We start from the raw sequence: 16,357 nt of genomic DNA on the forward strand, positions 1-16,357 counted from the left end.
TGGTCTTTAACAACAGGATAATTTTCTAGCGCTTTGCTGGATCCGGTTAAAAATTGAGATGAAAAAGCGAGGAATCTTTTGAGATCTGGCACGTTAGCGTATATCGGTGAAAAACCGGTCAAAGTCTGCGCACCAACGCTACTGTATTCAGTCTTTCTCTTAACCGCCTTTGGGTGAGAGTTTGCGTTGCCCTCTCGCAGTCTTTTTACCTGGTACTTAGATCCACATTTTTAGTATTATAACCTCTTCCACTTGCTGGAAAATTGCCATCGAAAGGCTTTCAAAGTTTTCCAGAACAATTCTTGCTGTTGTGGCCTAAAGTCTTAAGAGAATCTATGGCAAGCATTCTATGATTAAATTTTTAGAGTTACACATAAAAGAACGATTGGAAAAACATTCAGGGGCTCCAACAAGTTCGCTTCCCATTGTAACCTTATTGTTACATAATAATAACCCCTGATGTAAGAACCCGTTTGAAGAGTCTGTTGTGGTAAAAAACTTAACAAGCAAGCCCACCAACAGTTGTACAGAGTACTCTCTTTTGAGAAAAGGGTGACTTTAGGAAACACAAAAACCCAAACTTCCTCTTACCCAACCCAAAAAAGGCTTGCTTAAAAAGGTAAGCCTTCAGTCGTCCCAAAAGTTTCTTCTCTCAAAGATAGGTAGGTAGTCGGAAAGGACAATGCCTCACAAAGGGACAACAATAACAGCAAGAAAATCTTTTTCACAAGGTCCAAAGACGTTCTTATAGGCAAAAAGAAAAGCAACACTGAAATGCCTATCAAGGTAAGAGGCAGATACCAATAAGAAAATGTTATGTTTGGGGTTCCACTTTGATGGCACCACAGGCAATAGAAGTTCTTCCCCTTGTGAACATGGTAGTCATTTTTATATGGGCTGAGGTGGAAAACGTTTTTCTCGCCCCTCCCCTTGCTGTAAAGGGGTTCTTCCAAAAATTCAAAACCCTCTCTCTGGAAGGTTATGTGCAGAAAGGCCTTGTTAATGGGAGCCATAAAGAAACTTGTACATTTGGCACCAAAAAGCAAAGTCTAAGTGTTCCCAAAAAGGATTCTTTCCAAAACGAAGAGTTATCCTAGATCTATCAATATTGAATGAAGAACATTGTTTACCAAATTTCTTCCGGATAACTACTGTTGCCCTAGTACGTTGATTGTTCTTGAGGGACTCTGACAACTGTAGAACCTGAAGATGCATACTGGCACGTCCCTGTCGCAGTTCCCTTGTGCCCCTTCCAAGGCTCCGGATAGGGAAAGACATGTACAAGTTCAGTCATGCCCTGTGGGCTAAACATTGCCCTAAGAAACTTGATAAAATTAGTAACAGTAGTTCTTCGAGAAATCAGGAATACAAACTAATATCTACCTAAGACGACTGGTCAATCTGGGGCCCACAAGAAAGGTGTTAAAAACACTTATGAGCAGTAGTTTGGTTAAAAAAAAAATACTTTTCATGACCTGTAGTCTCTCCCTATCATACTCCAAACAGAATAAGGCAAGTCCTCAAATGTGCCTTGCACAGGGCCCAGCATTTCTAAAAGGCAATTAGAATGTATGATGGCTTGTTGCAATTCACATCAATAATTAGATCCAATACTCTGATGACAACAAATGGATGTGAACAAATTCTAACTATTGCATGCAACAAACAAAAGTGGGAGACCAACCTCATCAAAATTATTATAAAAAAGTTGGGGAGATACTTTGGCCTTCATTCCTGGAAGGAATCTCTGGCGATACAGGTCACCCTGACTCCTCAATCTGTACAAGTGACAATACACAGATGCCTCGTTGACAGGTTGGGAGGACATTGGGATGATTGTCAGGAGGCAGGGAAGTGGGTCAGCTACTCTGAAGGGGAATTGGTCACATCAATTTTCCTTGGGCTGATGGCTGTCGTCTTGTCTCTCAAACTCAAACCTCCAGAAGAGAGACAATTGGTTGGTTCTAGACAACATGACTTCAATGTCTTACATCAAGAGGTCGGGATGATGCTCACCACCTTTCAATAAATATGATAATGCTAGCCATCTTTGATGGTGCAAGGAAGGAAGTAGCACTTGAATGCAGTTCACCTTATGGGGTGTCTCAGTGTAATAGTAGACTCCCTATCAAGGAAAACTACAGCTCAACAGGGTGTTAGGCAACCACTCTTTTCAGAAAAATGCCCAAAATACTTCCACAACTGGAAGTGGAGTTGTTTGCCACATTCGAAAATCGCAAACTGCTGTCAAGCAGCCAGCAAGGTGTTAGGGCTTTTTTCAAGTTTCACAAGTTGGAGGCAGGATATTAATGGGAACAAATTGGAAGAAACCTTAAGTCTTCACTCTCTGTAATCTAGTTTATTGCTTAGTATGTAATCTAGTTTATTGCCTTAGTATTACTGTGTGAAAACCCCTGCAGGCTATCAAACCTATTCTCCTATACTTAACTTTACCCTAACATAATCCTATAGTTCCTTAAAATTATATCCTTTTAGTTTCCTTACCTTAAAACTCTATCACTACAGTTTTTTCCCAAATAATTTGACAGGACTAAAAATCTAAATATGGGTATCAGTCAATCCATCTCCCACAAATAAGGGGGAAAAAAACACAGTATATTGCAATTTACACAATTGTCATTCATGCTATTTAATAAGGATTCATATCCTTTAATTACTATTCACATAATTTTTCTATACGTAATATCAAAACTAACCACGTTGCTTCTCATTTAAAGTCCATGTTGTAATTCCCCTTGATTTGTCAGAGAAAATCTGCATTGAACTGATGAAGCAATAATTTAGGAATATGAATTATATTTTAATTGCTGTATTGACATGAAAGATTTTGTGAAGGTAAGAAAAATACACTAATAAGGTTGCTATATATAGTTTTATACTTTATAACAGTTTTCATATAAATCATTTCTCAAATTCATTTTGTCAAAATATATAGATCACAAGTATGTGTATGCATGGGCACCCGTATGAAGAAGCATGATACCTTACAAAATTATTTTGTCATGAGGTACTGTCTTGATAATAATTAGGATCGAAATGGAAGCTGTTCTGAAGATTACTGTAAAGTAGTAGTTTTTATCATACATAATGAGGCATTACATCTTTCAAATTTTTAGATAAATCTTGATTCCAACCTCAAATCAGAGTACAGTTCACTGAAAGTTTGTCTGTTTTATTCATCACGTATTTACATATTGGAGGAAAGAAAGTATAACTTTTATTACATTTACCTGTGACTTCTTAGAAGATAAAAAAAAATCATCCATTTCTTAGTTTAAAGATAAAATGTTTCATTTTATTAATTGGATAATCAGAAAAGAAGACCATCAGCTTAGAAAACTGATTCATATGAAATAATATAAGCATGTATCAAAATAGCTCTTAAAAATCTAGTAATGAGGTTAAAAAAAGCTAGACTATTCTTGTACTTTGTTAAGCACCAAAGGACTTTGTTCAACTGCAGCAAAATCTTGTTGTTATTATCAAGTATACCATACATATCATTCCAAAAAAAAAAAAATATGAGGAAAAAATAGTAATATTATAGTATATGTTAGCTATTCTAATCAAATGTCCCCTCTTACAGAAGTCAGAAATAACTGGTTTCTCTCCAACAATCCTCCATTAACAAACCACAATTAAAACTGTTTGCAAAAGCAAGGAAACGAAAAAATGTAGTTTTACTGCCTTTAGTTCTATAAAGATAATAGATTCCCTTTAATCATCACTTAACCTCTAATTTCAACTTATTATTAGAATAATTACAAGCTACTAGTCACCTACCCCAGTCACTAAAGTGCTGAAAATAAAATTATCTATACTTGTAATTAGAGAGCTCTTACATTATTCCAAATAATAATTAAGTCAATAAAGAAAGTTGCAGTGAGAAAGGTTTTAATTAGCTTTCCCACTATGCTTTTCTTCTTAGAAACTGTAATTATTGTAGGTTCTACAGCTAATAAAAATACAATATCCTCCAAAATATCATAAAGTTTCAAATTATCCTCTACAATATTATGAGTGTTCTTTTAAAATAAATATGCAATTTGAAGATCAATTATGCAATTTGAAGATTAACCTGTTAAAACGAATGATAAGTCTAAAGTGTACCTTACCTTAGATTAGAGTTTTTCATGTGATTAATATTAATTTTGGGATACCCCAGCATTTGGAAATGTAGGCTATACCAGAACGGGTTTTTGTTATAGACGATATTTGCTGCCTATAAAAAGAGGAGACAACTGAAGCATCTGAATTACAATTTAAAGATGGCAAATACATCCGTCAGGCAGATTTACCAATATTTACAGTATTGGTACGATTTTGCTGGAATTTCATCTTCCCTTTTGAAAACCTTTCCGACAGGAGTTCTCATTGCCAGTGAATCTGCCTCCTATTTCTACTATTGAAAACCTGTATTTTGAAATACTGCTGTACTTTTTACACAATGCAGCCCAAAATTAATCGAAAATAGAATACTGTTTTTATCTCTCCATATTCCCCACCCCAAAGGACATATTACACTTCATTTAGAAACAAAATAGGCTATTAAATCTGAAAAGGTTTTACCTGATGATGTTTCCAATTCATGACTAAGCAGTAAGGATAGTGACTTTAGGCGAGCCTTACATCTCCTAATGAACAAGCTTCCATTAGCCACACATTAAAACAATGCAAATGAGCGTCAGCAGATTTTTCTACAGAAAATAAAGGAGTTAAAAATATGGTTCCCAATCTAAAAGTAGACAGTACACAGAAATGGTTGAGAGGTCTAAGACAAACCATGTAGTCACAAGTAAAAAAGAAAAATTGAGATTGAATGGAAATACTTCTGTTCCAACATTAATTTTGAAGTCCGACTGACATACTTATGATACAATACTCGTGTATAACTGTATTTTAGAATATTAAAAAATTTAATATTATTATGACATGGAGCTCAAAATTCAACTTACTCTATCATACCCCTTGCTCAAAATTCAACTTAGAGTATTCTATCATATTCCTTATCATAAAAAACTGTCAAACAGGTATCATAATTTTCAACTTAGTGCCCAAGGTATGTCACACGAGTGCTCTTGGCAATTCAGTTAAAGCTTTAAATACGTACAATAGCAGCCAGTATTTTTTCATCACTGTTACTTATTTGAACAAGAAATATTTTGACTGGGTTTACAATTAAAACTGGTGACTATAAGTAATGATGACATGTTATTGCTAGCAAAAGCTTATCTGTGAATTTTGCCTTTTATCTGCATTTTTCTTTTAAAAAATTTCAATGAAATTACATTCAGATATACTCCAGTGCCCAGTAAATCATGGGTAAGACTTACTTCTGAATAAAGTTTACAACATATACCCAGTTGTTAGCTTACATTAGGACTCACTTTGTTACAAGAATATTGGTAAAGATATAATTTTGGTTTCTATTACAATTAATTTGTGATAGTAGTTAATTGAAAATAGAAAAGTATCAATATGGAAATACTGTTTAATAAAAGAACTATATCACCACTGTATGAGGAAATAACATGATGGATGTCAATATCACATATATAAATCATTCTAGTTTAATTACCTACTTACTACTATTAAGAATACCTGTATAAACCTTCAGGAAATTAAAGAGTAAACTGTATTTGAAGAAAGGTTTGAAATAGTGAACAAACTCTTATATCAAATAATACAGAATTTCACTTCTAAACTATAGTCTTACCATTCTTTAGATCTAAGGTTAAACACATTATATAGAATAATGTTTTAATAACTAATGTTACTGATTAAGAGCTGCTATCTTGAAGATAAAAGTAAAGGTGAAAATACATGCAATTAATTTAAACTAAAATCTTATGCTGTATGGGAATACTTCTTAATACTGTGTATATTCAATGTTACTGGCTACAGCAAATTCTTCTTTGATAATTATTTAATTATACATGTAAAAATAAGGCACAATATCATTATTATTTCAAGGCAATGATTCCAACTACATATGATGTGCAATTACTACTTTAATAAAAGTTTGCCAAAAAGAATGTTAATTCAATAATAGAATACTGAGAGAGTTTGAGGATCAAGTTACATATTTATAGAATTTGAGAATCATAATGCTGTGCTGCGTGTTACATTAATATCTTGCAAGAATAACTTTTAAAGTATTTTAAGATTCAGCTCTAAGGTCAGACTACCTTTAAGATTAAATTTAGTTAAATAACGAATAATATTAATAATCTCTTTAGTTAAATAATGAATAATAATAATAATCTCAATGAAAATATGCACACATTTTATAGATACATAAATCTTTCAAATATAACAGACACATATCTTTCAGATAATATTCTGTTATGTAAAAAAAAAAAAAAAAAAAAAAAATTCAGATATACATTTTAAAAATTGTCTGTATACTACAATAAATTTTAAATCTTTGCATATAAACAATCTTTTTTACATTAGTAATAATAATGTGATATTACAAAATATTTTGACTGTAATGCTTTCTATGTATATATATTCAAGAGTTCCTATGGGATTTAGATTTATCATTACATAGTCTTTTACTTTTATTACATAATCTTAAACTTTTATTAACAAATATCTGTTAAGCTTAATTGATTTCAAATAAAACAGTATTAGATGATAAGAAGTGAATGCAAAATTAACAAATATAAAAATCAATAAAAAATTACACAAGAAGTCACATTATGTAATGTAGCCCTGGATGTTCGGGTAATTTTATGTTCATAACTTCCCATTTTAGTAAAACCACATACCACACACCCACCTGAAGATACTCTGTATTTTGGCACTAAATAACAAATATTTTAAAATCGAACATAGAAATACACTATGAATATAGGAATATTAAAAGTAGCAGAATATACTTGGCATGTGCTAAAATTTTATATTAAAAGTTAATTTTGTTAATTATAAATAAATGAAAAACAGGAATACAAAAGGCTGTTAATTATGTTTGATGTCCATGCTGTACTTCCTATGGTTCTTGATGTTTACCATGCAAATGGAGAACTGCATAAGTGTGTTTAATTTTAGACACTGATATGAAAATTATTCACAATACCAAGTTTCAGACTAAAATCTATGACAGAAAAAGAGCTTCTTAGTTTGATATACTCACAGCATTTTCACTTAATGTATGTATGGAAGGACATGACTTATAAAGAACTGCCAGTTTAAAATATTTGTACAGAAACACATCTCTATCATTAATGACCAGTTGCGGAGGTTTGTTTAGGATATGACTATAATGTCAGTTGCTGATGTTTGTATGGAAGGCTATGACTATTGTAAATTGTTAATACTTGCATAGCAGGATATATTTAAGCGACACATTTTTGTTAGACAGTACTCAGTAATGTTGTTCCCTGAATAATAATAAAAAAAATTAATAATTTCAACTTCAGAAAAAACTATTGTCAGTAAATTTTTTTTTTTAAAAAAAGAAAAAAAAAAAAAAAAAAACAAGATTCCCCTTACACCTTGACTAGTATACTACGCTCACTACATTATATAAAGTAATATATTCATTTCATATTATAGTTATACCTCTTTTCAGATCATTCAGAAGAACAAGCTGCATTGGTACTGGTTTCATGTTTTGGTTCTCCACCAAAAAAGAAGGCACTATGAAGGGGATAAGCCAACTGAAAGCCTTGAACATCTAACTGGTCTGAAGCATGCTCCTTGTATTTTCATAGCATTTCTGTCAGACTTAGCCCTTTCTACTTGTACTACAAGTATTACTCAAAAGTCATATTTCTACAGTGTGCTAATATATTACATTATCATATCTTTCTACCTAGCTAGTCTTCTTCTATCCTCTTGGTTCTAGTTTTTCTTCCCTTTCTGTTGAGTATCTTAATCATCTACGTACAGTAATATTTTTATACAGGAACTAGAAATCTGATATCCTTCAAATATCAAAAGGAACAATATAGCAATTCTTGCAACAATGTCACATGCATATAAACTGGAAGACCATAAAATATACATGATAAAGTGGCTGCACTACATAAAAAAACTATATATACTGGCTTTCCAACAATGAAAGGGCTCCACTAGCAGACAATCTGCCTTTATGACATTTTAGGTTGGTTTCTGAATATATAGATAATCTCCTGATTATCTATACAGTATACTGAGAATGGAATTATCAGTGTAAGTATTTTTTTTCTGGATTTAAACATATATAAACACCTGACTTGCATCACTGAGAGGCTTCTAATTCAGGATTGCATTCACAAATTGCATTTATTTCAAAATGTTAGTAAAGTAATGTGCTTCAATCTTTCATGACATTTTTCATTCTAATAACGGTTAAAAAATGGCCGTGTTTAACAAAAGGAATATCTCTACTATTATTAATATATTCAAAACTTTTTTTATCTCTACAGTTTTAGAATTATACAATTTTAGAATTATACTTACGCCTATAATTTATAACTGATAAATTCACTTGAATGAGTTCATTTCAGTTATGAAACTTTTACTGTTGATCATCACCATGAGAAAAATAAGGATCAAACATAGCATTATTTACCTATGACATCTTATATACATAACACCCAATTATAAAAAAAATGCCCAATTATAGAAAAAAAAAAAATCATAATTCAGGTATTATAGTATCAGGACCATTTTTCACTTGGAAAATTTGGAACCATGCCATTATGATAGTGTTAGGTTACATTTTTTATCCAACAGCTATGAAAACTCTTGAATCTGAGATACTCTTGTACAAAGACTAGCATATCTACATTAGGAAGGTGAATGATGATGTACAACTGATAAGGCTCTTAAGTAGGTGTAAGCGGTTCCCTTAAATTGTATACAGTACCATGACTGTATTGTACAGAAGTTTGGCACACGAATTATATGGTGACTGAGGTAATTTTTTTTTAACGGCTCCTTGAGCCACAAGCCTTTTAAAGAAATTTTGAAATTTCTTATGTAGAAAAAGGGGCTTTGAAAACAGGAGGTATTCCAATAACTTTGCTGAGACCAAAAGTAGCTTTACAAATGGGACAAAGAGCAGCAAGCAACATAAAAATAATGACCTCTAGTTCTGATTGTAAATGCATGTGCATGGGAGGCTGCCCATAATAATACCTTGAAATTATGGTGAAAGAACTCGCAGCTGTGTTCTGCCACATATCGTTATGTATCTATATATGCTGCAATTAAATAGTACACTAAAAATATTTGAAATACTTTTCATTCCACAAACAATTTTCTGTAATTACTCTGTGTGACAAGTTGATCTGGACAAAGCACTAGCATTTTTTTTTATCATGCAGCTTTCTCATGGCTTTTTTACTTTCACACAATTTGAGATATTCATTTTTAAAATTTACGCTAGCAAAACAGGTTTTGACAACTTTCTACTTGGTCTTGCTGGTGTGCTATTTAAAGTCAATATACTACATTACCTCCTATTTGTATTTCAACATACTACAACCATAAAACATATACTGTAGTGATGCACCCACACAAACAAAAGCTAAAAAAAAAAAAAATAAGGATGTTCATTTAAAACAACTTTAAAAAAAAAGTTTCTGGGAACTAAAATGGATGGGGGGGAACCTCATTTTCTTGCTTGTGAACTTGACCTACTCAACGCTGTTACCCTGAAACATCCCGTCCTGCATACTGCAACTAAAAATATAAGAGCAAACGTCACAAAACTACAGTATTCTAATTTCACACTGTCCATAGAATAACTGAATAAAATAATTCAACAAAAGAATTTAATCAAAAATTATTCATGGAAAACAAGACACAGAATGCTTTTTTGTTAAAGCTTTTGGTAAGGAATAAATACGTTTAACAAATAATTGTACAAAGGAAACTAAAACAAGCCATTGTCAAGGTGGTATACAGTACAGAAAAATTAGCAAAAAAATATCCTCTTAAAGGATGATCAAATTTATCTTGCAAATTTAAATTTAAAAAAAGTTTTCCACTTCCAAAGTTATATATTCTAAATCAATATTGTGAGAGGTTTTCTCCCAATATGTGATAACAAAGGTATTACAAAAATAGTTATATAGTTTCTAAATCAAATCATGTGAGAGGTTTCTCCAAAATATGTGATAACAAAAGGTATTACAAAAACAGAACTGTCTTAAAAACCAATTTACTTATATTACACATTCATGTCAGCATATATCCTAAATGCATAATGCTTCAATTCAAAGGAAGGAAAATTGTCTATGACTGGCAATCCTATGCATGTTGCCTAAAGGCTTCTCAGGTTCAGGTAGATGAGTGCCAGAATGTAGCTGATATGAACAAAGGATGTATCTAAGACCACCTGGGATTGTGAAAAGCCATAAAATCAGATGACTCCAGAGGGAAACAAGGAGCAGATCAGTAAGGTCAGAACCTTGAAAAATATACAAAACTAATGAAGTCTGTAACTCAAACAAAAACCTAAAAGGTTCTCTGGTAGTTACTGTAGAAGGAGACTGACCTGAAAACACTAATAACAATTTATTCTATTGGATTTCATAAAAAAAAAAAAAAAACAAAAAAAAAAAATTGCAGCAAGAATCTAGAAATGTCAAATGACAATGACACTACATATCCCCACTATTACAGGTCCTGATGCAAGGAGTTCTACCTATCAGTGTCATGCATCCTGCATAAAAATTTTACAAGATCTAACCTACAAAGCAGAAAAAACTGTGATTAGAGAGATATGAACAAGAGATTTTTTTGTGCCAGTAAAAAATCATATTCTTATTTCTATTTCTAGGACCATCCAGTAAAACAGCAAAGTTTGGACATCCTTTTTGCCGTCCTTGGTTCCACGAGGACAAAGATTTATGGCTCTGGACATGAAAGATGTCCTCCTAATCTTGTCAAGCATGGAGAGAAACAGTAAATGTGAAGAGTGCAGTTGTCTGATCCAGGCTACTTGGGAGTTATGTTCTTGCTACAGTTGTTTCCAAAGAATTCCACTTATTGGCAAGGATTACAAGGTAGATTGTGTGTGATCTCTGCTGCACCTCCTACTCACAACATTTCTACTATTTTAAGACATCCAGAAGAACCTACATGGAACTCATATTACCATACCTGAGGATGAGGTTTACATATTTTCTATAAAAAAATCCTGGGAAAAAAAGGATGTGGGAAAAAAAAATGCCTGTGTTGGCTAAGGTCTCGGGCCAGAGAAAAAAACCCATTGAGCAAAATTAAAAAGGAATTAAACATTTCTTGAAGGGAAAATCATGGGCAATTGGCACAAAAAACAAGAGGTTCTCTCATTTAAGATTCCTGGGATACCTGTTGGAAAATCATCCATTCTTGGGGCATGGCTGTGCACTAGTTATCAGTAAAACATCACTGTTCCATCTTACCCACTACTGATGACCTTGTTTAATGAAGAAAAGGCACAGATTCCTGGTCATTCAATGTATGTATGGGAACGTATAATTAATCTGGGGTAGAGAAATGGAATTTTCATTATAAAATGAAATTTTTATTGCATACTTACCGAACAATTATACAGCTGTAGGTTCCCTACGAATGGCAGACAATAGATTCAAAACTTCCGCGGTGGCGCCACCATCGCTGATGTAGGTGACATCATCTCCCTCCACTCGAGGCAGCTACAAGTACAACTGTCCAGGTAACATCAATTCGTTCTGCCCAGCCATCCACCTGTGGGGAGGAGGGAGGGCTTTGATTAATAATTGTTCGGTAAATATGCAATAAAATTTCATTTTATAATGAAAATTCCATTTTTATTGCAGTGTCTTACCGAACAATTATACAGCTGATTACCCATTGCAAGGATGGGGGGCTGTGGATGTAAGTTTTACTTCAACAATAACATATGATTCTTGAAAATAAAGCATACCCCCCCAAAAGCACTGTTAGTGGCCTGTTGTACCTTACCTTGTAAGAGAGCTACTGCAGGAGAATACTGCCTCTGGTCGGTGCTCATCTTACATAGTAGAAGGCTTGGAATATGACCAATGGGTGCCTCTACATGGAGTGAAAGAATCGTTCATAGTCAGGGTGTTCACCGCTGACTCAACGAAGATACAACAAAATATTGCCCTTGCCCTGGGCTAAGACCAGAAATACCAAACATGGAAAAAAAACAAAAAAAACCTGTCCCCCTACAAAACCTTTTTTTTTGAAAAAAATAAAAAAAAACTCCTTTAACAACCCACCGCCAAAAAAAAACTTAAAAACCCACTAAAAAAAAAAAATGACTGGTGAGTACTCCAGGCACATTATACCCCCAGACTTCCCTTTAACTCGTCAACCTTGGTACAAGGCGAAACATAGGCTAACAGAGGGAGCAACCCCCTATGTCATTTCTATTTCTTCTCCCAAAACACCAAGCCAGCTACCGAAAGTGGAACCGAGAGACTTACAATCTTCAAACACTGTCTCGATTTCTTTCAATAATGCGTAGCAAACACAGATTTAGACCTCCAAAAAGTACTTTGCAGGATAGCGACAAGTTGTGTCGAAACGCGAGAAAATTTGCTACGCTCGAAAACTTTCGTGCGCTTTCACTCTCAGTAAAGGAAACACTGTGTCGTTAGCTTGAAAATGTGCTCTACAATTAACTCTCTCAGAAAAAAGGAAATAGCATTTTTTGAGAGGGGGGGACGAGAGGGATTTTTAAACAGAGCACCACAAACGATTCGACTGACCTCTAATCTTCTCCTGTTCTGTTTCTGCGGAGGTAATATCTTAACGCCCGCACGGGACATACGTCATTCCTTTCTTCTTTCTGGCCTATTAGTCCATCAGGTTTTTAAGAACAAAGTTACGTGGCCACGGATTAGAGGGTTTTCGTTTTTTGCGAGAAAATAGAGTTCCACGGAGCAAACTGCGTCGCCTTGAGAAAAGCCCACTTTTTTGTCCATTGCGTGTAGCTCGCTAACTCATCTAGCTGATGCCAATGCACCTAAAAATAACGTCTTCTTGGTGAGATTCCTCATAGACGAAGAAAGTAACGGTTCAAAGGGAGGACCCGAAAGCCGTTTAAGAACTATATCACGATTCCATGCTATCGAGCCCTTTGACGATTTGGAAGTCTCGAACGATTTAATTAGATCGGAAAGATCACTATTCGTGGATAGGTCTAGTCCTCTGTGTTTAAAGACTGAAGCCAGCATCGCTCTGTATCCCTTAATAGTCGAAGGCGGTAAACGCTTAACGTCCCTTAAGAAAAGAAGGAAATCAGCTATTTCGTTCACAGATGTTTCAGAAGAAGAGACTTTAGTCTGTCTACACCATTTTCAAAACACTCCCCATTTAGAGTGGTATAGTCTGATAGAAGAATCGCCTTCTGCAGTTCGCGATAGCTTCTGCAGCTCATCTCGAAAAAACCTTTCGCTCTGACTAGACTCCTTGACAGTCTGTATCCTCGTCAGTGCCCAGAGCGGATAATCCTTGGTGGAATCTTTCGAAGTGCAGTTGTCTGAGTAGACATTTCTTTAACGGAAGAAGTCTGGGGAAGTCTACGAGCAAGTCGAGGAGATCTGGGAACCATTCTTTCCTTGGCCAGAATGAAGCGACTAGTGTCAGAGAAACATTTTTGTGGAATGACACTTTGTTCAGCACCTGTCTTATTAGGCCGAAACAGGGGAAAGCGTACGCTTCCAGGCCCGACCAGTCTAGTAACGACTTGCATCGACTGACCATGCAAGAAGGTCCAGGACTGGAGAGCAAAACAGCGGAAGGCAGTTGTTCCTCGAGGTTGCAAAGAGGTCTATCATCGGCTTTCCCCAAAGTTTCCATAGATCTAGGCAGACCTTCGCATCGAGAGTCCATTCTAACGGCAGTACTTGATGACGGCGAACTTAGTTCGTCCGCCAACACGTCATTTTCCCTTGAACAAATGCGAGGGATCAGTGTAACTTGAAATTTTTCTGCCCACAGAAGCAGATCTTTTGCAAGGTTGTAGAGGGTAAAGGAGCGCATTCCCCCTTGTTTCCTGATGTAGGAAAGTGCTGTGGAGTTGTCTCCATGAACTGCTACCACCTGTCCCGTCACGAGATGAGAGAATGCCTGAAGTCCCAGGAACACTGCTAATAGCTCCCTCATGTTGATATGAAGAGAGCGCTGCGTTTCTGACCATTCCCCTGACGTTTCGTTCTTCCCCAACATGCGTCAAGAGTCGTCTGAAAAGAACTGAAGGGTTGGGTGGAGCGGACGAAGTGAAAGACCCTCTACCAGTCTTGGTTTTGAAAGCCACCACGCTAAATCCTCCTTGATTTCGTCTGAAATCGAGAATACTATTGAGTCCGGTAGTTTTTCTGCACCATGAAGCCTTCAGGAAGAATTGCAGGGGCCTCATGTGCAGCCTTCCGAGTTTGACAAACTGTTCCACTGAAGCTAGTGTTCCTAACAGACTGGTCCAATGGTTGGCAGAACAGGACTTGCGGTCCAGGAAGTCCTGTACTACTTCCAGACACGACTGGACTCTCTTTGGTGAAAGAAAAGCCCGAAAAACTTGAGAGTTCAGAGTCATCCCCAAATAGAGAATGTTCTGAGTCGGAATTAGCCGAGATTTCTCCTCGTTTATAAGAAGACCTAACGAGTGAGTTAATGAAAGAGTCCTCTTGAGATCCTTCATGCACTGACTTTCCGAAGAGGAGCGGAGAAGCCAGTCGTCTAGGTAGAGTGACACTCTGATGCTCAGGAGGTGTAACCACTTTCCCAGAGGAGTCAACGCTCGCGTAAATACTTGCGGTGCTGTCAAGAGGCCGAAGCAAAGAGCTCGAAACTGGTAGGTCTTGCCCATAAACACAAACCGAAGGTATTTCCTGGAGTCCTGGTGAATTAGAATGTGGAAGTATGCGTCCTGCATATCCAGGATTACCATCCAGCCCCTCCCCTTGACGAAGGGATCCCAAAAAAAACACTGAACGAGTAGTTTCCATGTTGAATTTGGTCTTCTGAACGAACAAATTCAGTTCGCTTACGTCCAGTACAGGCCTCCAGCCCCCTGATGACTTGGGGACTATGAACAGACGGTTGTAAAACCCTGGGGATGGTCTGTCGCTTATCTCCTCTATGACAGCCTTCTGCACGAGTCTCTATTTCTCGGGTTAAGGCTACAAACTTCTCCGAGCCTGGAGAGTAGGCGGGTAATGTGATGGGAACATTGGATAGAGGCGGAGTGTCTTTGAAAGGAATGGAGTACCGAACCAGAGAACTTTGGTCACCCAGGGCTCTGCCCCTCTGCAACTCCATTCCCCTTCCCCCCAAAAAAGAGGCTCAATCTCCCCCCTACCGGAGCATGAAGGATTGAAGGATCACTTGGATGATTTCGAGTTGGGTTTGGTCGAGGACTTGGTTGGGTGTCGTAAATTCGATCAAGGCCTGACGAACGGTCTAGACCTACCCCCTCGAAAGGGTTTCTTCTGCAAGGGTGATTCCGAGGTGGTAGTCGTCACAGTCGAGGGTTTAACCCGCTTATAAGACTGAGCAAGCAAGTCATTAATAGACTTCTTTTCCAGTGCGGAAAGTATCCTGGCCACTATTTCTTCAGGAAACAGATGATCCTTGTCGAGAGGAGAAAACAAAAGGGCGGACTTCTGAGCGAAGCACTCCTCTCGAAACAAAAGACACCAGAGCTGTCTTTTCTTGAGAGTCCCGAATGCAAAGAGAGAGGCCAGCTCATCGCAACCACCCCTCCCGAACTGATTTGTCGGCACATGACAAAACCCCAAGCCAGTCCGATGCCAGCAGGTCCTCCTGGAGAGTAGGGCAACTCCTCTATTTTCGTTCCAGTCCCAAGAAACTCATAATTTTCTAAAATCTTGAAAATATTCTTTACCAAACTGGTCCACTCGGCGATGTAAAAAACAAAATATTTTAGCTGCTGCACAACATGGACCTCCTATTTGCATCCACCAAGCCAGAGTCCCCCTGGGAGGAAGGCAGACTACTTATCCCATAGGGGGGGCTTCTCCGGGTTTACATAGAACCTATACCTCTTCTAACAAGCTTTGATGGAGGATAGGCGAAAGTTGCTTTTTCCCGAGCTCTCTCTTGACCTTCAACTAATATGACAATTTGTCGAAAATTGCATTTTTCCTAACCTATACAAACCTGAGGTCCTTTATTTAACAATAGGAAGTAGCTAGCGGCAGCTGGAACGGTCGTAAGCTTCGAACAAGGGGAGAACGGTAGTTTAACTGCTTGTCCGAACGTCGCGCGCCGCGCGACTGGAGGTAAACAAATCACTTTTGCTTTTGGCCCATGCAAAATACGCAGAGTGAGGGGTGGCATGAGGAGGGACTATATGTAAAGGACCTCAGGTTTTGTATAGTTAGGA

The sequence above is a fragment of the Macrobrachium nipponense genome, chromosome 6 (genome assembly GCF_015104395.2).
Source record: "Macrobrachium nipponense isolate FS-2020 chromosome 6, ASM1510439v2, whole genome shotgun sequence".
NCBI classification, from domain to species: Eukaryota; Metazoa; Arthropoda; class Malacostraca; order Decapoda; family Palaemonidae; genus Macrobrachium; species Macrobrachium nipponense.